At 42.0% G+C, this 27,232-nt stretch overlaps 1 protein-coding gene across 6 annotated transcripts in view; it reads left to right on the top strand.

Annotated features, from left to right (window-relative positions):
• Positions 1-2,429: 2,429 nt before the first annotated feature.
• SEMA5B (semaphorin 5B) overlaps positions 2,430-27,232 on the top strand; it is a 532,760-nt gene continuing 507,957 nt past the window's right edge. For 3 of the 6 annotated variants that reach the window (XM_081938787.1, XM_081938792.1, XM_081938784.1), the window contains exon 1: positions 2,718-3,189. The gene's annotated coding sequence lies outside the window, so the exon portion shown is untranslated. Of the gene's footprint in view, positions 2,564-2,717; positions 3,190-3,389; positions 3,435-27,232 lie in introns of those variants that run through there. The other 3 variants (XM_081938785.1, XM_081938788.1, XM_081938786.1) reach the window with 3 other exon arrangements.

Genomic DNA, 27,232 nt, shown 5'->3' with positions numbered 1-27,232 from the left:
ATTTATTCTAAGTCTAAGTCTAAATTGGTGTGATCACATGTCATTGCACTTTACCATTGTATTGCTCAGTGACAGAGTTGCAGTTCCTGATTCCAGTTGTTAATCGAGGTCTACCTAAACTTCTATTGTTGACTTTTAGGTTTTTCTTTTTTCTTTTTAAAGTATGGATACTCTTTCAATACAAACTACTTGCCCAGCAATTGAAGGAGTGCCAAATGTTTTGCGCAGGGATCAGGCAGGATTGCATCCAGAGCATCTGTGTTTGGTCTGTATAAAGACTTGGGGTAGCATTTTCTGGAAAGGGTGTTTCGAATGGACAAACAGGCCATGAATGGCAGCAGAGCAGCAAGGGGGCCATGAGGCAATTGGAAAGTGGTAGAGGAATCAGAGTACTTGATGCAGAGACGTAGGGCAAGACAGGGTGGTGGTCAGTGGTGGGATTCAAATAATTTAACAACCGGTTCACCCAGGGTCAGGTTGGCTGTCGTGGGAGGCGTGGCCCATCCTTGTCCTCCAGTTCCACTGCACATGCGGGACGAGCCTCCCATGACGGCCAACCTGACCTGGGGCGAACTGGTTGTTAAATTATCCCCCCCATCAAAGTGGATCCTTGGGGCTGCACTGGAGAAATGGGCAACCGAGCCGCAGGCACGAGGGAAGGAGGAGGGAAAGCGGCCTTCTCCTTCCATTGTGCTGGCCGCTCCATTGCCCATTTCTCCATTGGAGCACAGCACAGCAACCAGGATCCACTTTGATAGCAGGGTATGGGTAATTTAACAACCAGTTCGTCCAAACCAATATGAACTGGCTGAATCTCACCACTGGTGGTGGTGAAAGGTAGCATCCGTGATCCCTATCTCCTCTTTAAAATGCATTTGGATTTGCCTCAGTGGATCCCCAGACCAATCTAAATTGTCTGGTTTCACTTTAGCTGTCTCAGGACCCACTGCAAATCCTATCAACATTTGAATGTACAACATGCTTACTTCATGGAGCAAAGTGCTTTCCCCCCCCATTTCCTGTGTGGTTTGTACAATGCTGGTTAGCCCTTGACCTTCAAATCTGCAGGAAATTATCTCTCTGAATTACAATTTCATTCCTGATTTTTAGTAAGGCAACTACAATTGCTTGAATTTTTAGGAAAATCTGAAATGAGGAAAATTTTGGTCAAGTTAAAAAGGGATTGTCGAGAGCTGCTTCCCTGAACACAACTGGATTTGCGTGCGAGTAGATACGATTAGGATGTTTGTCAGTATGGAATTCTGCATGGAATGGTAGTAGTTGTAGCGACCAGATAGTCCATTTGCTGCTTTGCCAAATACCTCTTGGCGCAATGCCAAGAGCCCAAAAAAATTTATCCTGCTTTTATTATCATTACTAACTCAAGGGAGTGAACACATCTAATACTCTTTCCTCCTCCTCCAAGTTTCCCCGCAACAACTCAGTTTGAAAATTCCGTTTGAAGGCTTGTCTTGCTGCCAATATGTCTTTCAGCATCAAGTCCTTTTGCTTGATTTACACTTTCTTCATCAGGATTTCCTCTTAAAGTTTCTTTTAAAGTAGCCTTTCTCCTCTTTGTATTCAATTTCCAAACCTGACCTAAGAGCAGACATCTCTCTTGGTCCCTTACTGCCCTCTACGGTTCAGTGTTCTCCTGCAGCCTGAAATCTTTGGCTTTTTCTCTTTGCAAAAGGGATTACCACACTGCCCACCAGCGCTTGCCACCGAAGAAGCAAGGAAAGGGAGTTTGTCTAACTTTCTGCAAGCACCTGTTCTCTTAGGACTTAGGGCACCAGCAGAGCCTCCATTTTTTCACACCTTCGGCCCAGGTCACGTTTGCACTCCCTGGAAATTGAGAAGATGGGTTTTTAGGCATTTATTGATTTGTCAGATTTATATGGCCGTCCATCTCACACGAAGTGACTCCGGGAGGCGTGAAGAGAAAATCACTAATTAAAAACGTTCCGTAAAACTATTTAAAAAAAATTAAAACGACAGAGTAAAGCAAGACCGCGAAGGGCAAATATTACATTAAAAAAAATGTCATAACGAGGTAAACGAGTAAGTCCCCACGCTGGCTGGAAAGAAAGCATGCTTTGAGGGCTTAAAAAAAGATTTGGGGCTATCTCCCCCCCCCCTCGGGAAGGACGACGTTGCAGAGGGAGGGGGCCCCAGCAGGAAAAAGCCCGCTTTGGACTTCCCGCCAGGTGGAAATTTTTCCTTCTCTGCCGGGACAGGTAGAGGTAATCGGCCACAAAACGGTTTAAACGTCGTATTGCACCGGCAGTTAAAGGCATTTAAGCTTTGCCCTTCGCCATCCGTGTTGCACACGCACGCTCGAGGAGTGGGAACTAAACACCCCGGCGGCTTCTCCCTCTCTTTCTGCCCTCGGGCACGCACCTTTCGATAAATCGGCCCGCACCATCATTCCTGGATGGAAAAGAAAAAGAAAGCTGGCAACGTTAATCCCATGTAGACGAAGTGGTCGTTCCAAGGCGCAGAAGCGGGAAAAGGCAAATCGCGCAAACGACAGGAGAATCTCCGTTGAGAATAAAGCGGTGAGGTAAGCTCAAGAGTTTATATTTATATTTATCTCTCTATATATATATAGATGCGTGCAGGTCTCCAAACAGGGAGCTAGTTTGTTGGTTGCCTCTTAAGCCAGCATTGGGAATCGCAACGTTTTCGCAGTCGCCCAGGTTCTCCTTAACTGCAAGGGAGTTGCGGGCGACTAAGTGCCGCGTGAACTCTCAAAAGAGGCGAGTTGACATCAGCCCATGGGCAGGCAGCCCCCTTCGCTGGCTGGCTGGCTGGCTGCTCCCTCCTTCCTTCTCCGTCTCCTCCCCTCCTGATGGAGAAGGTTGAAGCGATTCTGATAGGAGAGAGTGGACGACTCCTGGCTGGAAAAGGAGGGAGCGAGCGAGCGAGAGGAGGAGGAGGAGGGCTGGAGGAGGACGGCGACTCCCGGGCGACTGCAGTTGGCGGTGGGATATTGCCCGCTCGCTCCGGGTTTTCGCATCGGAGGAAACGTCAAGGTGGCTACTAGGAGCACGCGATCGCCGCCGCTTTGCCGGGACTTTCTTGCTTTTCCTTCGCTTCTTCTTCTTCTTCTTCTGGTTTGAGAGGCTTTCGTTTCAAAGATGTGCGGGTGAACAGTTGTGCGCCGTCGCCCGGGAGACCTCACAAAGGGTGAGTTGCATGCCATCCACTCTTGCCTGCGAGGAGGTGTGTGTGTGTGGGGGAAGCTCTCTCTTTTCCTCGCCTTCTCTCTTTCTCTCTCTGCCCCCCCCCCCCAAAGTGGAGGAGGAAGTTGTAAAGTTTAGGAACTTGAGTTTGCGGGGGGGGGGGAGAGGAGGGGGAGGAGGAGGAAGGGAGGCGTAGTCTGTCGCTGGAAAAGGATGGAGGCGCAAAGCATTTTTGCCTGGGCGAAAAAGGTGGCTGCCGTTTTTTGTTCTTTCTTTGCTGGAGGTTGTTGCATCGCCTTTTCTTTGGTCGGATCGTTGGGAACAAACAAAGGCGTCGAAGGAGGAGGAAGGGACGGATGTGTGGTCCTTTTCCCTTTCTTCTTTTTGCTGAATGGTTCCTGGGATACGTTGTGATCCGGGGGTAGGTGGGTGGGTGCAAAGCATCTGAGCCACGGGGGCCCCGCGGCGAATTCCTCTTCGGGTTTAGAAAAAAAAAAAAGCTACCGATGGTGATCCTGCAGCCGTTCAGACTCCCGAATCGCCGGCAGCTTGCTTAGCGCTGCCTAATTCCGTTTAAATCGCAGGATTCTCTCGCCGTCCGTGAATTTGGGGGGGGAGGGGGGGCTGCAAACAGTAAGAAAGCTTGAGGGGATGCTGAGCAGAGAGAGGAATGCCTTTGGGGGAGAAAAGTCGGCTCTGAAGCAGCAGATAATATTTCTTTGCTTTTTTGGTTTGTTTTGTTTTTGGTTGTGTTGTGTTGTGTTCGGTTGGTAATTTGCCTTTGTGGTAGGGCTGGCCCCATTAACTTTCTGCTCACGTCCTGATGAAGATCAAAAGCAGAGGGAAGCAGAGAAGCTTGCATGGTTCTCTGGTTTCATGCATTGTTGGAAATAAGAGGAAGGGGAATTGGAGAAGGGAGGGGGGATAAGAAAAGACCTCAAATGGAGTCTAATACATTTAAGACCTGCACCACCCTCTTCTTCCACTCCACACACACATAATGTCCTCCTCCAATGCTCCGAGTGCCTTTTTATTTCCCTAACTCCTCACCTAAGAAATCTGTTGGTCTTGATTCCTGAACAAGTTCCACTTCTGTGTTGGTATGTCACACACCATGCCTGGTGGTGGGCAAACAGTTAAGAGCTTTCCAGACTTGCAGAAAAATAAATTGCCTCCCCCCCCCCCAGATTGGAGTGGTGAGAGAGAAAGTGGGAAGTTGAGGCAACACGGATCCTGCTTTTTAAATTCTTAACATTTCATTGCTTTTGTCTCTGTCCCAACCCTTCATTTTATTTTACTTCCCCGCCACCCCAACCAGGAGTGGCAAAGCTGAATCTCTGTACCAAATTAACCTCCTTTTTCTGTTTCTGATTGGAAGGTAAAAATCCCTCCCTCCTTTCCACCCTCCCAAACTATCCCCCTGTTTTCTTGTAATAGAGGGCAGGAAAGACAACTTGGAAAAGCCCTCTGAAGTTTGAGCCAGGGGCTACCCTAGCTGAGCCCTTCTCCACCATCTCTTCTGAAAACCTTGGCTGTTGAATAGGGAGAGAGATGTTGGAAAGGAAGGCTCTTGATAGCTAGATGAGGCTTTGTTCATCCACACTGTTCCTGGAAGAGTTAACGTGCTGCTTATGTCAGCTCAATAAGGCAACCAAGAAAAAGTATTGCAGTTACACACTGGAAGCGTGGGGTGGGAAGTGAATTCTGCTAATGTTCAAACAAATTACTCAGAGTTTTAAAATAGATGCAGCATCCACTTGAATCATTTGTTTTTCTTACTGACTCCTCTGATGATAACTTTTTCACTCCCCTTTCAGATTGTGCTTTATGATTAATGGTCTCTGAAGAATAAACTAGTTCAGGGAGAATTGTGTGTTCAGCTTTGCAGTGTGTTGTTGGAAGAGAGAACAGCAGAGCCCGTATGTGAATATCCCAGGTATCTTAGACAGTGGTTGATCTTGCATTCCTGCTATGATGCTTTGACTATGTCTTGAGGAATTCTAACACAAGATTTTGAACAAGAAGTAGGAAATGGATTGGAAGATGATGTCTATTGGTTTAGACATTCTGGGTTAAGGGTTGCTTTAAGGAATGTTGCTTTTTAAAGGGGAGCTCTTAGCCCCAAACATAAAAAACCCCTAGTGGCAGTGCTACTATGCCTCAAGCAAGGCATTTACGTGGAATAAAAGCTGCAGCTTCTGACAAGATTATAAACTTGATTTTTTTCAATTTGATTTTTTTAGCCAACAGTGATTTGTCTTCTTGTATATATCGCCAGAGTATTACAAGTTTATACATTTTATGAAGCAAGATGAATGATTGACTAGTTTATAGCTTGATTTGAAAGCTTTTTTCTTAATGTTTTCTTTAGTCTTTTGTGTTTTTCTTCCCTAAAGTTACATACCTCTTGATCCCTATTACTTAAAACAATGCAAAGGTTGTGTGAGTGTAAAGTTTATTTTGTCATAATCACTGCAAACATCATTCCGGAGCACTAGCATCTTTTAACGGGAGTGTATGTGCATCTTTGTGTTTGTACTTCAGTTACAACTTTAGACAATATCTGAAAATATTTTCCCCTCAATCTTACTTTTGATTTTGAAGGAAGACAGTTTTGCTTTTTGGAATACCCTGTAGTGCCTGAGACCTCTGAGTCTCCTTACTGGAAGTATTATTTTTCTGGCTGGGGAATTTTGGGAGTTGAAATCCAGACTTCTTAAAGTTGCTGAGAGTGAGAAACACTGGAATTTGGATTTTATGGCTGTTGAAACAAGTTTGCAAACATTCTACTAGGACATGAGGATTCTTTGGGTCTTAGGGCAACTTTGGCCTTATGTTCATAACATACCTGCAGACAGTTCTATACGGGGTACAAGGTTGATTAGTTGAATGTTAATCTGTTCAGATGACTGGGATTGTACTGGGATGGTCTTTCAGGAAGGTTCCTGTAGTTTTCAGGGCATTCAGTAAAAATTACTTTTGCTCAGTCTTTGCAATTAACAATACATGAGTGCTACAGACTCGTACTCTGGTAAAAAGTGCTTTGACATATAAAGGGTGCTAAAGGGATTGTTCATCATAGGTTTGTGTGTGCCCTCTTTAAATGTAAGTATGGATGGAGGACTTATGACCTCAGCCACATTGGCTCATACCATCAAATGCTGAGAATAAAATTCAGTGTTACCTAATTGGCCGCAGGTCATATCTTGTGTCTGATGTAACTGTTTGAACTTGGAGAAAATACATTTGTTTGAGCAGTGGCGACAATGAATTTAATAAGACTGTGGAAGAAATAGTGGTCTGAGTGAATTCTAATGCTGTTCAAGACATTGAAGTGAGACAAGTTTAGAGCTGAAAGTACCACCTCGTTCAGAAATAAATGCCATTATATTCTGTGGGACTTCATTCCAGGCATGCATGCATCAATTGCCATATCCAAATGCCATATAGTGAACTATCTGGGGAAAAAATGCTCCCCCCCTCCAGTGGAGAGGATTGGCGAAATACAATAATGAAACCCTTGCATAATGTTCTAATTACAGTGGGATCTTTGGTTGCAGAGTGGACAGGGAGAAGGGATTTCATCTGGAACTACAACGACAAAGGATAAAAATCTTTCATATCCAGGTTTAACTGTGAGTCTTAGATTCTCAGACTGTGGTTTATTATCCTTTTCTGCAGTTTTGTCATGACTGCACATTTTGTTCAATATGTTTCTGGGGATTTGCACAATTAGGAAAAGTTTGAATGTAAGCCTCAGCTGTTGGCTTCGCTTGGCAAAAGGGGGCAGTATCAAACAGTGCCTTGGCAATCTGTACATGTTGATATGTGCATTTTCTTTTTAAGAATTGAAAGATGTGTAATTCTTATCCTCAGTTTATGATTTTGAGACAATTCAATTTGTGGACATGCTTTCTTTTAAAATAATACTGCCATTAAAATATGTAAATGTGTTTACCGATGCAAAGTTGCTCGGTAAACACATTTACATATTTTTAAAAAGAAAAAAAACAGCTAATTATAGAGCTTGTTTCCCCCCCCTGCTAAATGATTTTGTAGCTAGTTTTAAATTTTGTCATGGATGCATTCTTGATGAAAGCTAATATAATTTGTTTTGTAGCCTGATTAAAATTAGTCCTTTATTGTTTAACATAGTAAGGTAAGGAAGATGTAGTGTAGACTCTTGTTTCGTTCATCCTGATTTAGGATGGTGTGAACTACAAACCAGTCAAGCCAGAGGACTTTCCGGTTAAATCACGTTCTACTTGTATGCCTACTAATTCAGGAGTAAATACCCTGGACTTTCCACACAAGAAAGAGAGAGAAGGCTGCTGTTAGAAATTGCTTGGTTGAAATGCTTGGATTATATTTAGCGTATCCAAATCAAAGTCCTTAATTTGGTCTGTAATCTGCCTTTCAAGTAATTCTCACCCTCCCTTTTTAAATTTGGAAAGTGAAATAACAATTTTTGCTCTTTATAGCATTTTCCCCTGAACTCGTTTCAGTCTATTGAGATGTGAGTAAGCAGGCATGGAGATTTTGTGTGCCCCATCTGAAATGTATTACAATGTTCAATTCCCTCTTTACCAATAAATTAAAATAACAAGGGGGAGGAGATCCTTTAAATTGTGCAAGCAACACATTTTATGGGGCACAAGTTAGAAAAAACAGAAGGTAGATAGAATAAATGTATCAGCAGAATGTTTTGGAATGTGAAGCTAAACTTTTGTAAACCTTTTTTTTTTCCAGACAAGGGCCCAATAATTTAGGTGATTTTATAATTTGTGCCAAAAGATTCCTCCTCTCCCCCTCACCAAATGGGGCTTCAGTGTTTTAAATAATGTACCTTTAACTCTCATATATTGGCAATAATGAGAGAAGCTTTACATAGATGTTTTATTTATTTAATCTCCTATTTGAGGATCAAGCTTTTATGAATATAAATTTGTACTGCAGGTTTTGATGGATATTGTATTCTGGTTAATTTAGGAGGGCACTGTGTGATACCTTTAATTCCAGATGTGGTGAGAGTCCAGAACTGAGTCCAGGTTAAGACCAGTACACAATAGAATCAGAGGTGATATTCAGCCGGTTCAGAGTGGTTTGCCCGAACCGGTAGCGGAAATCGCGGTTGGGCTTGCCCACCTGCCCCAGATCTATGCTGTCCTAATTAGGCACATTTTTGAGGCTGGGCACATGCGTGGAAGATGTGCACGAGCAAAGCGCATGTGCGGAATGCTGGGCACATACGTGGAAGGGGCACGTGCACCTGCAAGGCACACCCGCATGAATTGGGCAGGTCCGTGCGGGGTGAACCAGTGGTATCAAAATGTGAAACCCACTGCTGAATAGCATGAACTCACTTCCAAATGCAGGTACTTTGCCAGAATCTACTCTAAAACAAATTGCTAGTGAGAAAGGTGACAGCTATACACAGTCTTACTTTGTATTTTGTTTCTTAAAAATAAGAGTGTTAATTCCTTGAGGGAGTTTTTCTTCCCAGTTATCAGGTGTGTTCTCATTTATCACATCTGTTAATGCTATCAGTGTTTGTACCAGCAATTCTGTTGAAACCTACTTCTGAATCCACATAATGAAGTTTCATATATGGCAACAGTTATATAAAAAGTGTGCCACTTCTTTAAGTTTCAAGATACTTTCATGTGAAAATGGAACATTTGTTTCTCAAAAAAATGTATTTTTCTGTTTTCGGCAGAATTATTTTTAAGAACTTCACAGACTCTTGCACCAGAAATTGGCATTAGAAAATGTAGTTAGAATTTCTATGAAAAGTAGCTTTGGGGAATTGATAGTACAATTTTTATACAGTAGAGAAATGTACATAGAAAAGCTCCATATGTTGTGGCAGTTTCAACGGAATCTGATTAAAATTTTCAAATGCGCCTTTTAAAAACTGGAATGCTACTTTACTAACTGGGGCAAGAAAATGCTTTGGATTAAATACTGATCTCTTTGTCCTTATGGGAAGCCCAGGAAGAGGACAAAAAACATCCCTTTTTGGCACAGGAACACCTGGAGAAGTTCAAATTCTGCTTTTGCAAAGCAACAGAATGACCTACTCTGAGCTTATATGCATTTATTAATTCATGCATTTTTCACAGTTATGACCCTGTAAGACCCAAGGCAATATACAGGAAGTAGTTCTCACACTGATTTGTATTCTCATGGCTGCTGACTGTACGTAGCTTTCTCGCCAATTCATGTTCTATTTTGTCATGCTAGCATACTTCCAATATGTTTTCATTTAGAATTCTCTCCAGTATGCTCCTAATGCTTCTCTTGCAGAGATGTGTGATGTTTTCCCCCCCTCTTTATGTGGGATCTAGAGATTTGGGACAAAATGTGCACAATTCTTGCAACTGTTTTCTTTTGATATGAAGATATGATAGCTGTCGCTCATGGTTGCCCAACCTTTTGGCCTGCCTGGGCCACATTGAGTGAAAAGGAATTGCCTTGAGTTGCCTATCAAATATATAATATAGTTAATATACAAAACCATTATTATTATTATACAATTGTATCACAGCGGCCAGTTGTTTCGCCGGATTTGGCATTGATTACCATCGGGCCCCACCCAGGGGCCTAGGACGTCGCAATGTATTTTCGTAATATACGTGCAGATCCAAGCAGTGCAGCTTTTTGCATTTGACTGATGGTGATTTTGTCAAGTTTTAACTGTTTTAAATGTAATTCCAGTGCTTTTGGAATAGCACACAGTGTGCCGATTACCACTGGAATTACCACTGCTGGTTTGTGCCATAATAGTTAAATTTCAATTTTTAAGTCCTGGTATTTCGCGATTTTTTCATGTTGCTTCTCGTTGACCCTGCTATCACCTGGTATTGCGATGTCTATGATTGTAACCTTATTTTTCTCAACCAGTGTGATGTCTGGTGTGTTATGCGCCAGTATAACCATAATGATATGGTGAGCGATTACCTGGTCATTTAAATCTGTACTTCACTGAATAGCTGGAGCTCCTCTTATAATTAGTCCACAATTGCTGATGTTGGGGGAAAAAAGGACATAGCAACCCATCCTATGAGGTCCTACGGGTCATATTTATGTTTCAAATGCTGCTGCTTTCTAATTTTCATTTTCCTGATTTACTGCTTGAGTGCCTCTCTGGAGGTATTGCAGTGTGGTACTGCTGTCCTTGCAGGTTATTGTATATCAAAATATATGCATGTTGCACTTGGGACCACAGCATCTAGTTGGAATTTCAAATGTCACTTCTGTTGTGGATTTATTCCCAATTTATCTAAGCAAACATTCCACAACTCTGTTTAAATGCAAGCTGCAGACACTGTACTGAGTCATTGTAAGCTTTACCTCTAGTTTATGACAAATGGCAACATTACCTCTTCCTCCAAGGTTGACAGTAATATCCCATAAATGTATTCCCGTTTGGTTGCCTGCTGCCTCCTTTTTCTCTGCAATTGACTGTTGACTTACTGCATTCAAAGGTAATTATCTTTTTCAACCTCAGGTGCATTCATTGCTTCATTTGCCTTTTAGACAGTCCTCATAAGCAGCTATATGAACTGCAAAATTTTCCGATTTATATGTGATGCTTATGGATGGCTGAGATAAGAAAGACTGAAGGATTGGGATCCTCAGATGCTGTTAATCTACAGCTCTCAGCATCTTTCCCTACCGGCAATGCTTGCTGGGGAGTTATAAATCTCTTTCTACTTCTTCTCCTTCTTCTCCTTTTCTTTCTCTTTCTCCTCCTCCTCCTCCTCCTCCTCCTCCTTTTCCTCCTTCTCTTAAAGGGTTTAATACATGGTGGATGGCATGAAGACTTGCCTTTTATTTTTGATTGTTAATTGTGAAGATATCTCCTGAAGTAATAGATGATGAATACATATATCATACTGAATATTATATGCCAAACATTCTCCTTTGCCCCTTTTCATTATCTAGGACCGTCTCCTGCTTCACTTAAGAAATGTGCATCTCATTTTTATTGCATAGGTTTTGAGACAAAAGTGTTAAGAGATGGATGAATTATATGAAGCATATAACAGATGGAAGATACACAGTCATTTCTACCAGTGGAATCAACAAAGGCAGCTGGTAGATACAACAGTAAGAAGTATAGAGTTGGAATGGATTGAAATATAATTTATATTTTAGAGTTTTGAATAGCATTCTGTTAGGAATGTACTCTTATAGCACGCAGCAATAATTCTTCAAAACATGTATTGATAGGACCGCAAAACAAGTTATAGGTAGTCCTTAACTTTCAACTATTCATTTAGTGATTGTTTGAAGTTACAGTGATGCTGAAAAAAATGAATTATGATCAGTTTTGGCAGTTAGAACTGTTGCAGCATCCCCATAATCACATGCTCAAAATTTGGGCATTGGCAACTGGCATGTATCACAGTTGCATTGTCCCAGGAGCAGTGGTGTTGGTGCAGTGGTTAGAATGCAATACTGCAGAGCTAATTCCCTGCTCACTCCAGGAGTTTGATCCTGAGTGGCTCAAGCTTGACTCAGCCTTCCATCCTTCCGAGGTGGGTAAAATGAGGACCCAGATTATTGGAGGCAATATGCTGACTTTGTAAACCGCTTAGAGAGGGCTGTAAAGTGGTATATAAGTCTACGTGCTATTGCTATTACTATCTTGTGATCACCATTTATAGCATTCCCAGCTGGCTCCCCACAAGGAAGGTCAATTGGGAAAGCCAAATTCACTTAATGATCACATGATTCATCTAACATATGCAGTGATTTGCTTAACAACTATGGCAAAGATTCCTAAAATAGAGCAAACTCACTTAACAACTGCCTTGCTTAACAATGGAAATTTGGGTTCAATAGTCACTTAAGCGGAGGACTACCTGTATGTAATAACTAGATGCATAAGAACTTTCTTCCTGAAAATGACTCAAGCGTCACCAAGTGCACTTTATGATATTGTCTTGTTTGAATCACATCTTTACCAAGTTCTTGGTCATTTGGGATAAATTCATCTTGGGTGATAACATTTGGCATGAATCTGCTGTTTTGATACATTTAGAATCCCATTCAATCCTTAGTAGATGTAATGTTAAAGACATAAAGTGGGGAGTGCTGTTCATATGCAGAAGGCTGAAGTTTTCTTAAGAAAAGTAGAGAAAGTGTAAGTTTCCTAAGTCCATAATGCTACAACCAGTATTTTGACAACTATATCTGTGATGTACTTTGCTCTCTTATTTATTTGTATGTTATTTCATAAGTTAGCTTTCTTGAATTTTAGGAAAAAATGGAATGTTAAAATAAACTTCTGCATTTTTAAATCTTTTGCAATTTATTCTAGTAAAGCAGTTTGTAACAGCATATTACTAGTCACAAGTGAATTTACAGAGATACCTTGTCAGCTCAGAAACATATTACTTGGATAAATGACTTTCCTTCCATCAATTATGGCATTTCGCCACAGTTAGAGAAAGGTTTCTGCTACCTAGCAGTTTGAAAGCATGCAAATGCAAGTAGATTAATAGGTACTACTTTGGTGGGAAGGTAACAGTGTTCCATGCGCCTTTGGTGTAAAGCCATACTGGTCACATGACCACCGACATTGACTTTGGACAGCACTGGCTCCTAGAGTCAGACATGACTGGTCAGAGAAGCTTTTACCTTTGCCTAGAGCAGTGGTTCTCAACCTGTGGGTCAGGACCCCTTTGGGCGTCGAACGACCCTTTCACAGGGGTCGCCTAAGACCATCGGAAAACACATATTTTCGATGGTCTTAGGAACCGAGATACCAATTTTATGGTTGGGGGTCACCATAATGTGAGGAACTGTTTTAAACAGTCATGGCATTGGGAAGGTTGAGAACCACTGGCCTAGAGAAAGGTGATGTGTGGCTTAAGTCTTTTGATTTTAAGGTAAAGATGCTGTTGAGTCAAGCTGGACTTTTGATGGCTGCATGAAAGCATTTTTTTTTCTTGCCAACAGTATGGAGGCTTTTTACCTTTGTCTTCTTCCAAGAAGTCTTTTTGGCTGATCCTTGAATTCAAGTTTTGACTAGACTTGACTCTGCGTCCTTCTGAACCGAGACAAGGTCATTCAAGTGCTACCACCTGCTGAGAACACCTCCCCAAAACTAGACTTAGCATCTCCTTCTTTTTAGGGGTGACAAATTACTGTATCCTATGAAATACAGTACGACATTTCTTTGGGAGATTTGCATATGTTTTTATACGCGAGAAAGTGTAGGGCGTCTAGCATATTTCATTATTTCTTTTCCATTTAAAATGAACTACGAGGACATAAGAGACTCACAGGTAGCATGATTATTCACGGGCCAATCTGAGCACAAAGCAGTTCATTGTTGTGCTTCTTTGCCCAAGGATTAAACTTTTTATAAGTGGTAAGGGGATAATTGAAAAGATAATCATTTGCCTGTGAATGTATTAGATTTCTTCTCCCTTGTATTATTCTTTTCTCATACAATCAAATACAAAACTTCTCCCCATGTATCTAAGATATTGATGGGGTAATGCTATGTCTTGGGTGCACGTGGCGTGCATTCACGCACTCACACACAGGTACATGTGTGTGCGCGCTTGAGGCTGCTGGCAAGCTCAAATCTTACTCTTCATTTAGGTTCCCAGTAAAATGAACAATTAAAGGATTGGAGTGCAGCAATGTGATTTTTCTGCTTGTATCCTTGAGTAGAAAAATATGAGGATTTAGTAGTTATTTGTCAAGCAGAGAGATGCAGAGTAATTTTATTGTGTGATTTCATTTTCCCCAGATACCAGAACAACATGTTGAAGTTGCTTTACAAATGGCTTAGGTAGTTCTTGCTATCTAAAAAAGTGAGCTGTGTGATGTAATTTTTAAGCATTTTGTCTTGCAACAAATGCAGTATTTTTCCCTTGGAGTCTAATTTACTAGCTTTACATTGCGGTTTGTGTATAGCTTGGCAGTGGGAAAATAAAAACAGCATTGAAATGTTGTTTATATCTTAGAAATATTGAAGCATCTTCTACTTGAAATCAGCTTTTCGCATCTATATATCTTTGAGTTGACTTATGGGCTAGGCTGTGCTGTGTTGCCTTTGAAAATTATAGTTTCATTATGCTAACATCATGCTAATGGCATTTGTTTTTTTTTAAACTTCTTCATAGATGCAGTTACTAATTTTTCATTTGGACACAATTTCTCTGTTAATAACAGTGCTATTGAGAAAATGGTAATTTTAGCAATAGTGTGCTGCCTTTAATTTTTGGTCAAGAAAAAAAATTATTGGTAAGATTTGAACCTAAAGGCTCTTGTACTAGTGAGGCTTGAAGCAACAGTGAATTAGGCAACACTTAGCCATGGCCTTGCTCACGGTCACTTATGTCTTGGTCACCTCCTGTTTAGATTACTGCAATGTACTTTATATGGAGCTGCCCTTAAAGACCACTTGGAAATGTCAACTGGCCCAGAAAACAGCAGGACACACAGTAATGGGGGCCTGTAGGTTTGCCCCTAAAAGACCTCTGATGTGCAAGCTGCACTGGCTTCCAGTTTCATTCTGCATGCAATTCAAGGTGCTGACCATCTTCTTTAAAGCCCCCCATCCATCCATCCGTCCATCCATCCATGTAATAGAGCCAGGTTATCTGCAGGACTGCCCTTCCCTAAGGATATCTATCACCAATTGAAATAGGGTGGGCGTGTTTCTAGTCCCTAAATATTATCATCTGATGGGAGCTAGGAAGTGTTCCTTTTCCATGGCATCTTCTGCCCTATGGAACACTCTGCCACCAGTTGTTTGACACACCTCCACCCTTTTATGCTTCCATAAGGCTTTGAAGACCTGGTTTCCCCTCAAGCATTGAGAGAAGTCTAGATCTGTGATGGCAAACCTATGGCAACGGTTTGGGAACGGACTTCCGGTTTGTGCGTTGGGCTGTTTTCGCCCTCCCCAGGCTCCTAGAAAGCCTCTCGAGCCTGGGGAGGGTAAAAAACAGGCCGTTTCTGGCCTTCAGAGGGCCCGGGGGGCAGGGAGGCTGTTTTTGCAGGGTGGGGGGCACATGCACATGCACATGGGGCACGGCGTGGGGAGAGCATTAAATTATGGGGGTGGGCACACGAGCGCGCGCAATAGCCAGATAATCCTACATTACAATGGGTTGGGTGTCAGGTTTTGTTGTTTACAATGTTTTAATGTATTAATGTATGAATCAATTGAGTTTTACAGTTTTAAAATGATTTTATATGCCTTTTAATTTTTGATTGGGAGCTGCCCAGAGTTGTTTTGAAAGATCGGCAGCTCTATAAACGTTACAAATATACGTTTCTTTGAAAGTAATATTGGTTCTTCGATGCAAATTGGAATCCCGTCGTGAAAACCCACAGTGATTCTTTGTGCTGATAAGGCACAAAATTGAAATAGGGTTGGCATGTTCCTAGTCTCTTCCCCTAAATATTATCATCTGATGGGATTCAGGTGGGAATTTCTGTTCCATTTAGAAGGCCCTGGTGAGAAAAAAAAAGTAAACATGTTGCTTACACCAATGTTCCTATTTGTATTTAAAGTTATTTGAATAGCTTAAGGTAGTTAGAGTCTAATGATAATGATTATGCTCCTGTTTATCACTCTACTCAATCAGTAAATATACATTGATTCTGTATTCCTGAAGGGATTGTTCCATTTTGGAGGAGAGGTATAGGTGATAAATTTTAAAGGCTTTTTCTGTGGAAACTCCAAGAACGGAGGAATTTCCATGTTGTGGAATACACTGAGTCAGAAATGATTGACTTGACAAGATAGTTTTCTCCATGTTCTTGTATGGAACAGGAATTAAATTGGATTTGTTCTTATGTGTTTTGAAATAGCGCCACATTGAAAGAATTTATACTGCTTGAGAGAATGAATTCAGATAGTCTGCTAGGTAAGAGCTCACATGCCATAAACAATGATGCATTGATCTGGACCTTAAATAACTAGTTTCCCTAGACCACACTTGCCTTTTAAAGTTTTTCATTGTTGAAATAAAAGACCTATTGTTGCGTAAAAAGGATTGACATGCTTATAACTCTCAGGATTTTGTTAGCCTGGTATCTTCCTGCCTTTGACAGCAGTGCATAGATTCTAAGTGTGTTACTATCTTCAATCTAGGAGACAGGAATGAATACGAAAAGGAAGCCTAAAACTTTTCCTTTTATGGGTTGTGCTGTAAAAGGGCTCATGGGATTTGAAGTATGACTGGATATCAATCCTGTAACCTCTCTCCTGCCTACTACGAGATTGTCAGATGAGGCTGCTGTATCTTGTGAACAATCAAAAAATATTTCCAATCAAAGTCTTTTTCTCTGGAGGAACCTCCACAGCGGTAGCCCAGCTGATGGAAAAGATCCTGAAGTGAAATGCATTGTTTATTCGTAAACTTGCCATATGTCATTTAATCTCTGCCAGGTTGATGCTGCTTGCATCAGGCACAAGAAGATTTGTGCATTAAAGCAGAGAAATTATAACCTACATAGCAAGTCCCACACAGTCGTGTTTGATTTTAAAAAAGGGGGCGGCTTCTCAAGACAAAGTGGAAAGATAAGATCCCTTCAGAAAGCTTGGTGTTATTTAAAACCATGGCAATAAGAGGTCCAGGCACAGTGCATTCCTAAAATTAGGAACTTGGCCCCAAAGTATAAGAAGAGAGGGTGCATGGTTGATTAATATAGGTAGTCCACAATAGAGCCCAAAATTTATTTTGCTAAGTGAAAAATTTGTTAAGTGAGTTTGTCCCATTTTACGACTTTTCTTGCCACATTTGTTAAGCGAATCACTGCACTTGTTACATTACTAACACAGTTGTTAAGTGAAACTGGTTTCCCCCTTGACTTTGCTTGTCAGAAGGTGACAAAAGATGATCGCATGATACCAGGACACTGCAACTGTCATAAATGTGAATCAGTTGCCAAGCAACTGAATGTAAATCACGTGACTATGGGGATGCTGCAATGGTCATAAGTCACTTTTTTCATAACTTCAAAGGGTCATTAAGTGAATTGTTGTAAGCCAAGGACTCTTGTACAGTGAAAGGAGCTGGTAGGGTCAAACAAATACCATTTACAATGTGGAAGACGACCTGACCTAACACAATGGGCTTTAGGAATAACCTTGAGCAAGAGGTGGGATCCCCACAATCCAGTCTTAGATTGTGATGAAAGATAAAAGTCAGATAAAAGAAATTTGAATCCAAAACACGAATGTAATTTGAGAAAATGTCTCAGACTTGACTTTTCCTGGTATTCGTAAAGGTAAGGCAGAGAGGCACAGACTTGCAAGTTTCTATTAGTGAAATCCTATAAGTAAATAGTATTAGCATTCGTAACATTGATTTGCTAGTCTGGTCTACCTTGAAGGGCTGACGTCTAATGAAGAAAACAAATGACTGGCAAAAGAAATTCAAAGAGAGAGTGAGGGAGGCAAAAAAAATCCATTCTAAGCGGTATATGGCCAAATCTGTGAAGATAGATACCGGATTTTTTGGACTATAAGATGCACTGGAGTATAAGACGCACCATGATCAATTAATTTTTTTTTAAAGTGTTTGCACTTTGCAAGCCTCCCAAACCCTCTGCATGCCTCATCCCCCCCCAAAAAAACGGGCATTCAGAGCTTTGGGAGGCTTGTAGAGTGCTCCTGGGGGCGGGGGGGGGGGGAAATAAGCAAAAAAATGGTCCGTTTTTTGCTCTTTTTGTCCTCCCCAGCCCTCAGGAGCACTTTGCAAGGGGCAGGGTTTCGGTAGGCCAAAAATGCTGCATTCCGTGTATAAAACGCACCCAGATTTTCACCCTCTTTTTTGAGGGAAAAAGGTGCATCTTATACTCTGAAAAATACGGTAATTTTTGCACTGAATACAGCATTTTTTGCCTCCCAACCCCCCGCTTTTTAACCAAAATGGCTGTGCATAGCCTCTAGGAAGCTTTTAGAGAGCTCCTGGGGGCTGGGAGGGCAGAAATGAGCAAAAAATGGCCCATTTTTTGCTCAATTTTACCCCAACCCCCAGGAGCACTCTATAAGCTTCCTAAAGGCTATGCTCCCTAAAGGCTATTCATGCCTTTTATTGGGGGGGGGGGGGGGGAAACAGGCCGTTTTTGGGAGGTTTGCAGAGTGCAAAAACTTTTTTAAAAATTTTCCTCTTCAAAACCTTGCTGCGTCTTACACTCCGGTGCGTCTTATACTCCGAAACATATGGTATTTGTCAAATACAGTAGGGAAGGAAGCCACTCGGGGACTGTTGGTTCCTTGGGTGGAATCAAATGTGTGCTCAGAGGAGAAACGGAAATTGCAGAGGAGCTGAGTGAATTCTTTGTTTCCATCTTCATAAGAGAAAAATTGGGGAGATCTGTGAGCTTGAGCTCTTGTTCTCAGGAAAGGAATCAGATGAATTGAGCCATATAGTGAGGAGAAGAAATGCTTAGCCTTACTAACAAATTGAAAACCTGAACAAATCACCAAGCCTCAGTGGCATCCACCCAAGGGTTATTAAGGAGCTTAAAGTTGAGATTGTGGACCTTTTAACTAAAACACGCAATCTCTCTCTGCTATTGGTCTCTGGAGTTGAGGACTGGAAGATAGCCAATGTAACTCCAATTTTTAAGAAGGGCTCAGAGGGAGATCCAGGAAATTATAGGCCTGTCAGGTTAACATCTGTTCCGAGGAAGATAATAGGAACTGCTACAAAAGATAACATTACCAGATTTGGAGATACTGGCCTAGCTCAAGAATACCTAACATGGCTACATTAAGGGAAGGCCCACTCTAATTAATTTACCAGAACTTTTTTTTTTTTGAGAGTGTTAATAAACTTGTGGCAACTTCATTTGCTTAGATTTTGAAAAAGTCTTTGATAAAGTTCCTCATCAAAGACTTCTCAATAAACTGAACTGTTGCACAATTTAAAAAGCAAAACCTCTTGTGGATAAGCAGCTCTGTGAAGGGTATGGGCAGTTTCTAGGGCTTGATAAATAAATAAAATAAACAAACTGGTTAAAAAAATAGAAAGCAAGAATACATTGGAGGAATGTAACTAATTGGGTCTCCTAATGTTTCCATTTTAGGACCAGTACTTTTTAACATATTTATCAAATATGTGGCATCAGTCATGATTAGTAGAATAGCTAAGTTTGCTGATGACACTGAATTGTTTAGAGCGGCAAAAATAATAAAGGGGTTATGTTCTTTTAATGTGAGCACATGAAAAGTGATGCACATTGGCCCCCAAAATCCTGACAACCTATATCGACCAATGAGATCAGAACTAGCAGTAGCCGATGAGGAAAAAAAATCTGCGAGTAATGGTAAACAGTTCAATGAAGACATTGACATAATATGAATTCACTGTCAAAAAGGTCAGCAGCATGTTGGGGATAATAAGAATATTGAAAACAGAGTTGCCAATATCATGATGCCCTTATATAAATCAATGCTGCAACTGCATCTGGAACATTTTGTGCATCAAAAAAAAAAAAAAGGATATAGTGGAGCTAAAGAAGATGCAGAGGAGGGCAATTAAAATGATCAAAGGTCTGGAGAAGTTTCTCTTTGAGGAAAGATTGTAATATTTGAGGCTTTTTAGTTTAGAAAGGGGGTGAATGGTAAGGGATGTGATTGAAGTGTACAAGGAGAAGCTATTTTCCCCTTTTCCATCAACTTACAGCCACAATTGAATGGAAGTTGTGGTGATCATGGCTGTTAGTCTTGATGGCAGTATGAAGGCCATCTGCTAAGACACCAGAAGACACCAAATGCAATCCTTGTGCATTTGGTTGGCCACTGTGGGAGCAGAGAACTAGACTAGATGGAGTAGGGGTCCAATTAAACAGGGCATTGCATATATTTGTAAGTATATGCTGCTCTTAACAACTATTCCCTGTTTAGTCAGAACAACTGATTTTTATCTGACTGCTAACTATCATACTTCCCAATAACCCATAACCCGTAGGAATTCTTGTTAAAAGCCATGGAACCATAATTCTGGTTTTATTTTATGGTACAATATATGCTATTTCAAATTGTTGTTGAAAAAGTTCTTTAATGTGGGGCGGGGGAACGGTATGACCTGCTTTGAAAAAAAAATTATGAAATAATTTTAAAATCTCCTATATTAGAAGTTCATATTTTGAAGTTCTTTTCTGTCTGAAATTCTCAGCTCATTTGTCAAGTGGACCAATGAGGCTATTTGCCTATATTTAATCATCAAAAGCTTTGGAAGCAGCCATCAAACTCTCAAACCTATTACCAAATTGTAATTTTTAATGTGATAAATGGAAGAAATTACCTGAGGACTAAGCCCATAACATTACACTCATATTTGTATTTAATTAAGTTAATTGAATTTAATGTTTATACTGGCTCTGTTTACATTTTGCAATGCAAACTCGGGCCTGCAATTCAAAGGCAGAGTATCCTCCGCCCCAGTCATTACAGAAGAGTATATTTATGAAAGACCATAAGTATATTTGGTAAGCTATCATGATGTCACCATTCAGTTCTTTGACCCCAGATAGTATTTAATCATTCAAGTTTTGCTGGTGATCCTCTTAAATAATTATTTTCAAAATTATACTTTCCATCTCCACGATAATACTAATTCTTTTGGATCCAGATTTTTTTTCTTTGTGAACTAACACACAAATCATAATGGTATGAGGATTTTAAAAAAAGAATACATGCTGAAGTTCAGCTGTTTGATGAAGTGGACCATTAAAATTTGAAAGAAAATATTTTCTTTGACCACAGCCTTTCAAAAATGCAATGAAATAATTTAACCCTCTTTTATTTATTTTCTGTGGAAAGCTAACATACCTCCTGGTTATGCTATGCTGATAGACATAATTAAAAGCTCATAGATCATGAAAATTGCACAGCTACTGTAGCCAGCCTAGCCAGATTAGAATAAGTGAAGCCAGGGCATATTTCTCACTGAGGTATTGTAGAAAAGGATATTTGGAAATATGCTTCATATGCTGCTTTGAAATGGTGCGATTCTCATGACCAACTTCTGGAACAGATTGTTACGATTGTAGGAAGTTGTCAAAAACAGATTGATGTGCGTAAAATATTTTATTCTAGATTCCATTTTCCTCCACAGAAAGGAAACTATGGATCTATTTGCACTCTCTATGGGTCCCACAGCAACTTGCAAATAAAGAATGGGGAGATTGGGGAGGAGGGTCATGCAGATTTTCATTATGTAAAATGTAAACCTAACTATCAGTTTTATGGAAAATAGATGGTTGTATTTGGCCCCTGAGTGACAGGAGAAGCTACAATACTGAAACTCAAGTTAGATTCCCTTTCTTTTCATTTAATTTTAACTAAAATTAAATATAGTGAATACGATTGCCTCTAGTTATGTACTATTTCTTCCCTTTTATGATAATAAAGGTAAAGGTTTCCCCTTTTTTCTGACTCTAGGGGTGATGCTCATCTCCATTTCTTAGCCAAGGGAGTTACCATTGTCCAAGACATTTCTGTGGTCATCTGGCCAGCATGACTATATGCTGATGTGTACGGAACACAGTTACTTTCCCACCAAAGTGGTATCTATTTATCTACTCACATTTGCATGTTTTCGAACTGCGAGGTGGGCAGGAGATGGAGCAAGGAACGGAAGCTTGGATTTTGAACACAGGCTCTCAGCTTTCCACCTGATACACTCAGCCATGGTGCCTCCTTTACCACAATACAAACTATAATTTGGTGGGCAATTTCAGTCACTAGGTTGGCGAAGAGGAGAGTAAATAAAAACTGAGAATTATACACGGAAAAGCTATGTTCTTTCATTCAACTAAAATTCCTTGCTGTGGCTGGTTACCTACTCAAGATATTCTTGTTTCCTTGGACTTCCGGTTCCGGCGGCTGACGGCGACGGGCAAGTCCTTTGCCCGCTCCGGCTCCCCGGTGGGCTTCCCCACTCTTGGGGGGCACAGGACGCCCCGGAGAGGCGTCCTGCCGAAGGAGCGGCTTCGCGGGGGATCCTGGCATCGGCGGCGGCTGGTGGGGGACCCCCGCTTCGCTCTAGGCATCGGGGAGCAGTCTCGGAGGGCGCTTCGCGTCTCGCAACAGGCTGATCGGACGATGAAACAATAGAAGGAAGCAGCGGCGGTGTGGTGAGGCGCTTCCCCCCTTCATTCCCTTTTTGGACTTAAAGGACTTTTCAGCATTCTATAATTTTAACTTTCAGATTTCCTTGGAGGCGCGGCTGGAGGGAGGGGGATTTCCCCCCCCCTTGGACAAGCGGCTTGAAATAATTCTGCTCTCAACCCCAGGGGAAGGAGGAGGGGGGAGAGCCAACCAGTGATGCCTCACCCCTGCAAAAGTGATTTTTCACTGAACTTAGTTCCATAATTTATGGATGATCTGAGAACTTTGTGAACTTTTTAAAACTTTGTTATGCCTCTGAGCCCAAAGCTGGCAGGGCAAGATGGCACACTTCTGTTGTCTTCATGAACTCTGAAACCTGACTCCACCTTTAAAATTCAGGCTTCCGGTCTTTGTCTCCGTGCCACCCAGAAGAATCTCCTGTGGATTGCTACTTTTTGAACTCTCTGGGGGAAATTTTTTTTTCTCTATTGCCAGACTGACTAGAGAAATTCCCCTCTGCCTGGTTCTTCTGCCTCCTGGACTCATCTGGCTGCTCTGCTTCTCCAGCTGTCCATTCTCTATACTGACTGATCTCTTTACTTTATAAACTATGTCTCCTAAAAGACCACCCCCTGGAAAACCTGGCTTTGCTACTTCTGCCCCGACATCTGCAACATCCAGTCCTGCCACACAATCAAAGATCACAGACCTGATGCAACCTAAGAGCACAGAGATGGATTTGCAACAAATGCTGCAGCAACTTATACAGGGCCAGGAAGAAATCAAGAAACAATTAAAGGAAATGAAGGAAGAAATTAAAGAGAATCAAGTCCAAATTTACAAGAACTCACAGAGACTGGACTTTGTGGAGGGTGGGGTGGTGGAGGTGAGGGGGGGGGTTGAAGCAGTGCAGAGGGGAAACAAGGAACTTGATATCCAACAAATGAAAACAGAGTTTGAGAGAATGTCCTTTTATCTTAGATTTCAAAATGTTATAGAAGTAGATGGGGAAAATATAAAGGACATTATGACTAACATCTTGGCTGAATACATCCACAAGGAAAAACAACAGATGGAATGGGAGATAGATCTGGTTTATAGAGTGAACTCTGCTTATGCTAGAACACACAACGTACCCAGGGAGGTCCATATTAAATTCCTTAGAAAAAGCACAAGAGATGAAATTCTGGGTGTGCAAAGGGGGCAGGCACTAACATACCACGACAGGGAGATAACCATCCTGAAGCAGATCCCCAAGAAAATTAGGGAAAAAAGGAAAAGTTATTCGCAATTGGCGAATAAATTATACCAGAAGGGGGTGTGGTTTAGATGGTTGATGCCTGAAGGTATGCTGATATTCTGGGAGGAGACAAGAATTAGAATTAACACACCCATAAAGGCACAGGCCTTTATGGAAAAAAACAAAACAAACCTAGAAAAAACAGAAGATCCTACTACGGATATGCAGGACACGGGAGGGGCCGGAGCTCTGCCAGCGGGGGGAGAAGGGGCAATACCAAGAAAGCTCAGATCACAAAAATAAACAAGAAAATTTCATATTATAAAATGACCGAAAGTAGTAATGGAATTATATCTTGAATATATACTACAATGTGTAAACTGATGGAAAATATTAATAGAACTAACATGCTGATTATATATGATTATGTATCAATGTTTTATACTCAGATGTACTTTATGAGTTTGGAGGGGGGAGGCACCTGCCACACTTTGCAACTGCCAAAATTTGTATACCTTCCCATTTACCTTTTCCCTTATAAATGTTAAAAAAACCAATAAAATTCTTTTAAAAAAAAAAAGATATTCTTGTTTCCTTGATGGGCAGCATAGAGAGCCGTGAATTGGTGACTTTCTGCGCATTTGGTACAGGAGGCCTGGATCACTTGGCAGTATGCTCTGCATGAAATAAATCCCTGCACATCGGAAAAGAGTTTGTCAGGGAGAAGGCCTCATTAGAATGCCTCCCCCCTTTGATTTATTAGTGTGGCTCCATTGAAAAATAGGATGCCAGCCCAAAGGTGCAGAAGTTCACTTTCTGTTTTACATATTGGCAAATCTGCATAATTGAATCTCAGCTTAAAAAGAAAATGGGGCCTTGCCATTTTGAGCGAAAGCCAGGTAGCGATGCTAGTGGCTGGTGAAGAATGGAAGAATAGGCCGCTGCAGGATTTGTTAAGAAATGAAAACAAATGAAAAGAAGAAACATACTGTTAGATATTAGCAACTGTTATAATGGTTTCTACCAAGGTCCTCTGTTCCGGTGGGAACAGAGATTCAATCTCATTGATCGAAGGGTCTGACAGCTCCCTATAAAAGGGCTGCTGTCAGACTGAACCTCCGCTGGATTATACATAGTTGTTCTGTTCCAATAAAGAGCTGTTGTTCCCTTAGCCTGAGTGTGCCTTTCCTTTACCCAATTTAACACTGGTGACAAAGGTGGGATTGGAAGGCAACTAGGTGAACCAAAATGAGTGTAACAATCCAGCAAGTAAATCCAACCCGGAGCTCAGCGTGGCTTCGAGCAGCCAGTTTTGAGCGGCAAACTCAAAACGCCCCCAGAACACAAAATGGCCATGCACGCCCCACCGACTCAGTACGAGCCAGTCACCGAGCACTGGGAATCGTATATGCTGAGGTTCGACTGCTTCCTCGAAGCCAACAACCTCATGGGCCTTTCTGAAGGCCGCAAGAAGAACATGTTCCTCAATTACTGTGGACGGGAAGTGTTCGAAACAGCCAAAGACCTATCTGAAACAACACCACTCCAATTGGTCACTTGGTCAGTGCTCCAAAAGATACTGAGGACACACTACACTCCCAAGCCGTCTAAGCATGTCCGCCGTCACGAATTTAATATTCACAATCAGAGGGAAGGCGAATTGATCAACGAGTACGTTGCGGTACTAAGAAAGGCAGCAGCGTACAGCGAGTTCAGAGACCTCAACGAACTCATACTTGACAAACTCATATGCGGTGTGCAGGACATTAATTTACAGAGGAGATTACTTGCCAAATCCAATCTCACTCTACAAATGGCCTTGGACGAAGCCAGGGCATCCGAATCTGCTGTTAAGTCTACAGAAACCCTGCAGCGCCAAAGCACTCCACAAGACGCACGAAAGAGCGCACGCATACATCGCGAGGCTACAGAGGCCAAGGGCTCTGAAAGCGAAGATGACAGCTGCCGCATGCGCAGTAGCCGCACCAAGCTGGTGCACAAATTCAAACCGTGTTTCCTACCTTGTGCAAGCTGCAGAGGAGACCATGCTGGATCATTTTGCCACTTCCACGATGCGATCTGCCAGCGCTGCGAGTGAAAGGGACACATTGCCAAGGTTTGCAAAGCGAGCACCCCACGACCTGGAAGCCCCGAAGCTGACCTAACTGCCAGCAGAGGCCCAACCAAGGGGCATGGCAGCCACAACCACGGTGCTCAGAGGGCGACACCAGAGTCACCTACCACACCTCAATTGGCCAAGTCCGCACAAGGCAGCCAAAAAAGCTGAAGGTCACAGTCCTCATCGAGGGCTCTCCATGCGAGATGGAGATCGACACAGGGTCATCACTGACTATCATGCCATGGTCCACACTCAAGCAGGCTATCCCTAGCCTGAAGAAGCAGCATTTACGCACCCCTGACATCCGCCTTCGCGATTACCAGGGGAACCGAATCTGCATCATGGGCCAGGGCACCTTCCGGGTGCAATTCAAAAACTACAGCGGCCAGCTTCCAGTGATGGTGGTCAGCGGTGACCTGCAAAGCCTCCTGGGGTTTGACTGGTTCGAAGCCCTGGGCCTAGAAGTGACTGGTATTAACACCTTGAAAGATAAGAGCGCCGAAGAATTCCTTAAGGAGTTCGAAGACGTCTTTGGCACCAGTCTAGGTAAGTATGTGGGGACCCCAATATCTTTCAATTTGGACCCCAACATAGCCTCCATCAGGCTAAAACCCAGGAGAGTACCTTTCGCTCTCCACCCTAAAATTGATGTGGAAATTGACAAGCTCATAGGCCAGGGAATCCTAGAGCTGGTTGATCACTATAGGTGACAGGTGTCACCTATAGTGACACCTGTCAAATCTGATGGGTATGTCCACATCTGCGCGGACTACAAGTGCACAATCAATAAAGTGTTACAACAAAGCGCTTACCCTGTACCCATTGTACAGCATTTATTACATTCCTTAGGTCCCGGCAAAGTATTCGCTAAATTAGACATGGCGCAGGCATACCAACAATTGCCTGTAGATGGTGCTATGGCAGAGGCCCAAACCATCGTGACGCATAGGGATGCATTCAAATGTAACCGCCTGCAATTTGGAGTTAGTATCGCCCCTGGACTGTTCCAAAGATTCATGGAATGGCTTTTGCAGGGGATTCCAGGAGTCATCCCCTATTTTGACGACATCTTGGTATTGGCTGCAAATCAGGTGCAACTTTTCAAACATTTAAGGACTATTTTGACCAGAATTAGAGACAAAGGCCTCTGTCTCAAAAAAGAAAAATGCCAAATTAACGTGCCAAGGGTTGAATTCCTAGGGTACCTCATTGACGGCTCTGGGATTCACCCGACCTCTAAAAAAATTCAAGCAAACTAGGACGCCCCTACACCTCACAATCAGACCAAGCTGCAGGCGTTCCTCGGGCTCCTTAATTTCTACAGCGGTCCTCTGTTCTGGCGGGAACAGAGATTCAATCTCATTGATCGAAGGGTCTGACAGCTCCCTATAAAAGGGCTGCTGTCAGACTGAACCTTTTGCTGGATTGTACATAGTTGTTCTGTTTCAATAAAGAGCTGTTGTTGCCTTAGCCTGAGTGTGCCTTTCCTTTACCCAATTTAACACATACCAATATATTTATATATACTCTGTTCTGAGTAAGGAGGAGGTAGATGGAAATTTTACAAACAGAATTTTGGGTGGTGC

The sequence above is a fragment of the Natrix helvetica genome (assembly GCF_964273705.1).
Source record: "Natrix helvetica genome assembly, chromosome: 1".
NCBI classification, from domain to species: Eukaryota; Metazoa; Chordata; class Lepidosauria; order Squamata; family Natricidae; genus Natrix; species Natrix helvetica.
The sequence above is the reverse complement of the archived record's forward strand: the minus strand, read 5'-3'. Positions and strand labels throughout refer to the sequence as shown.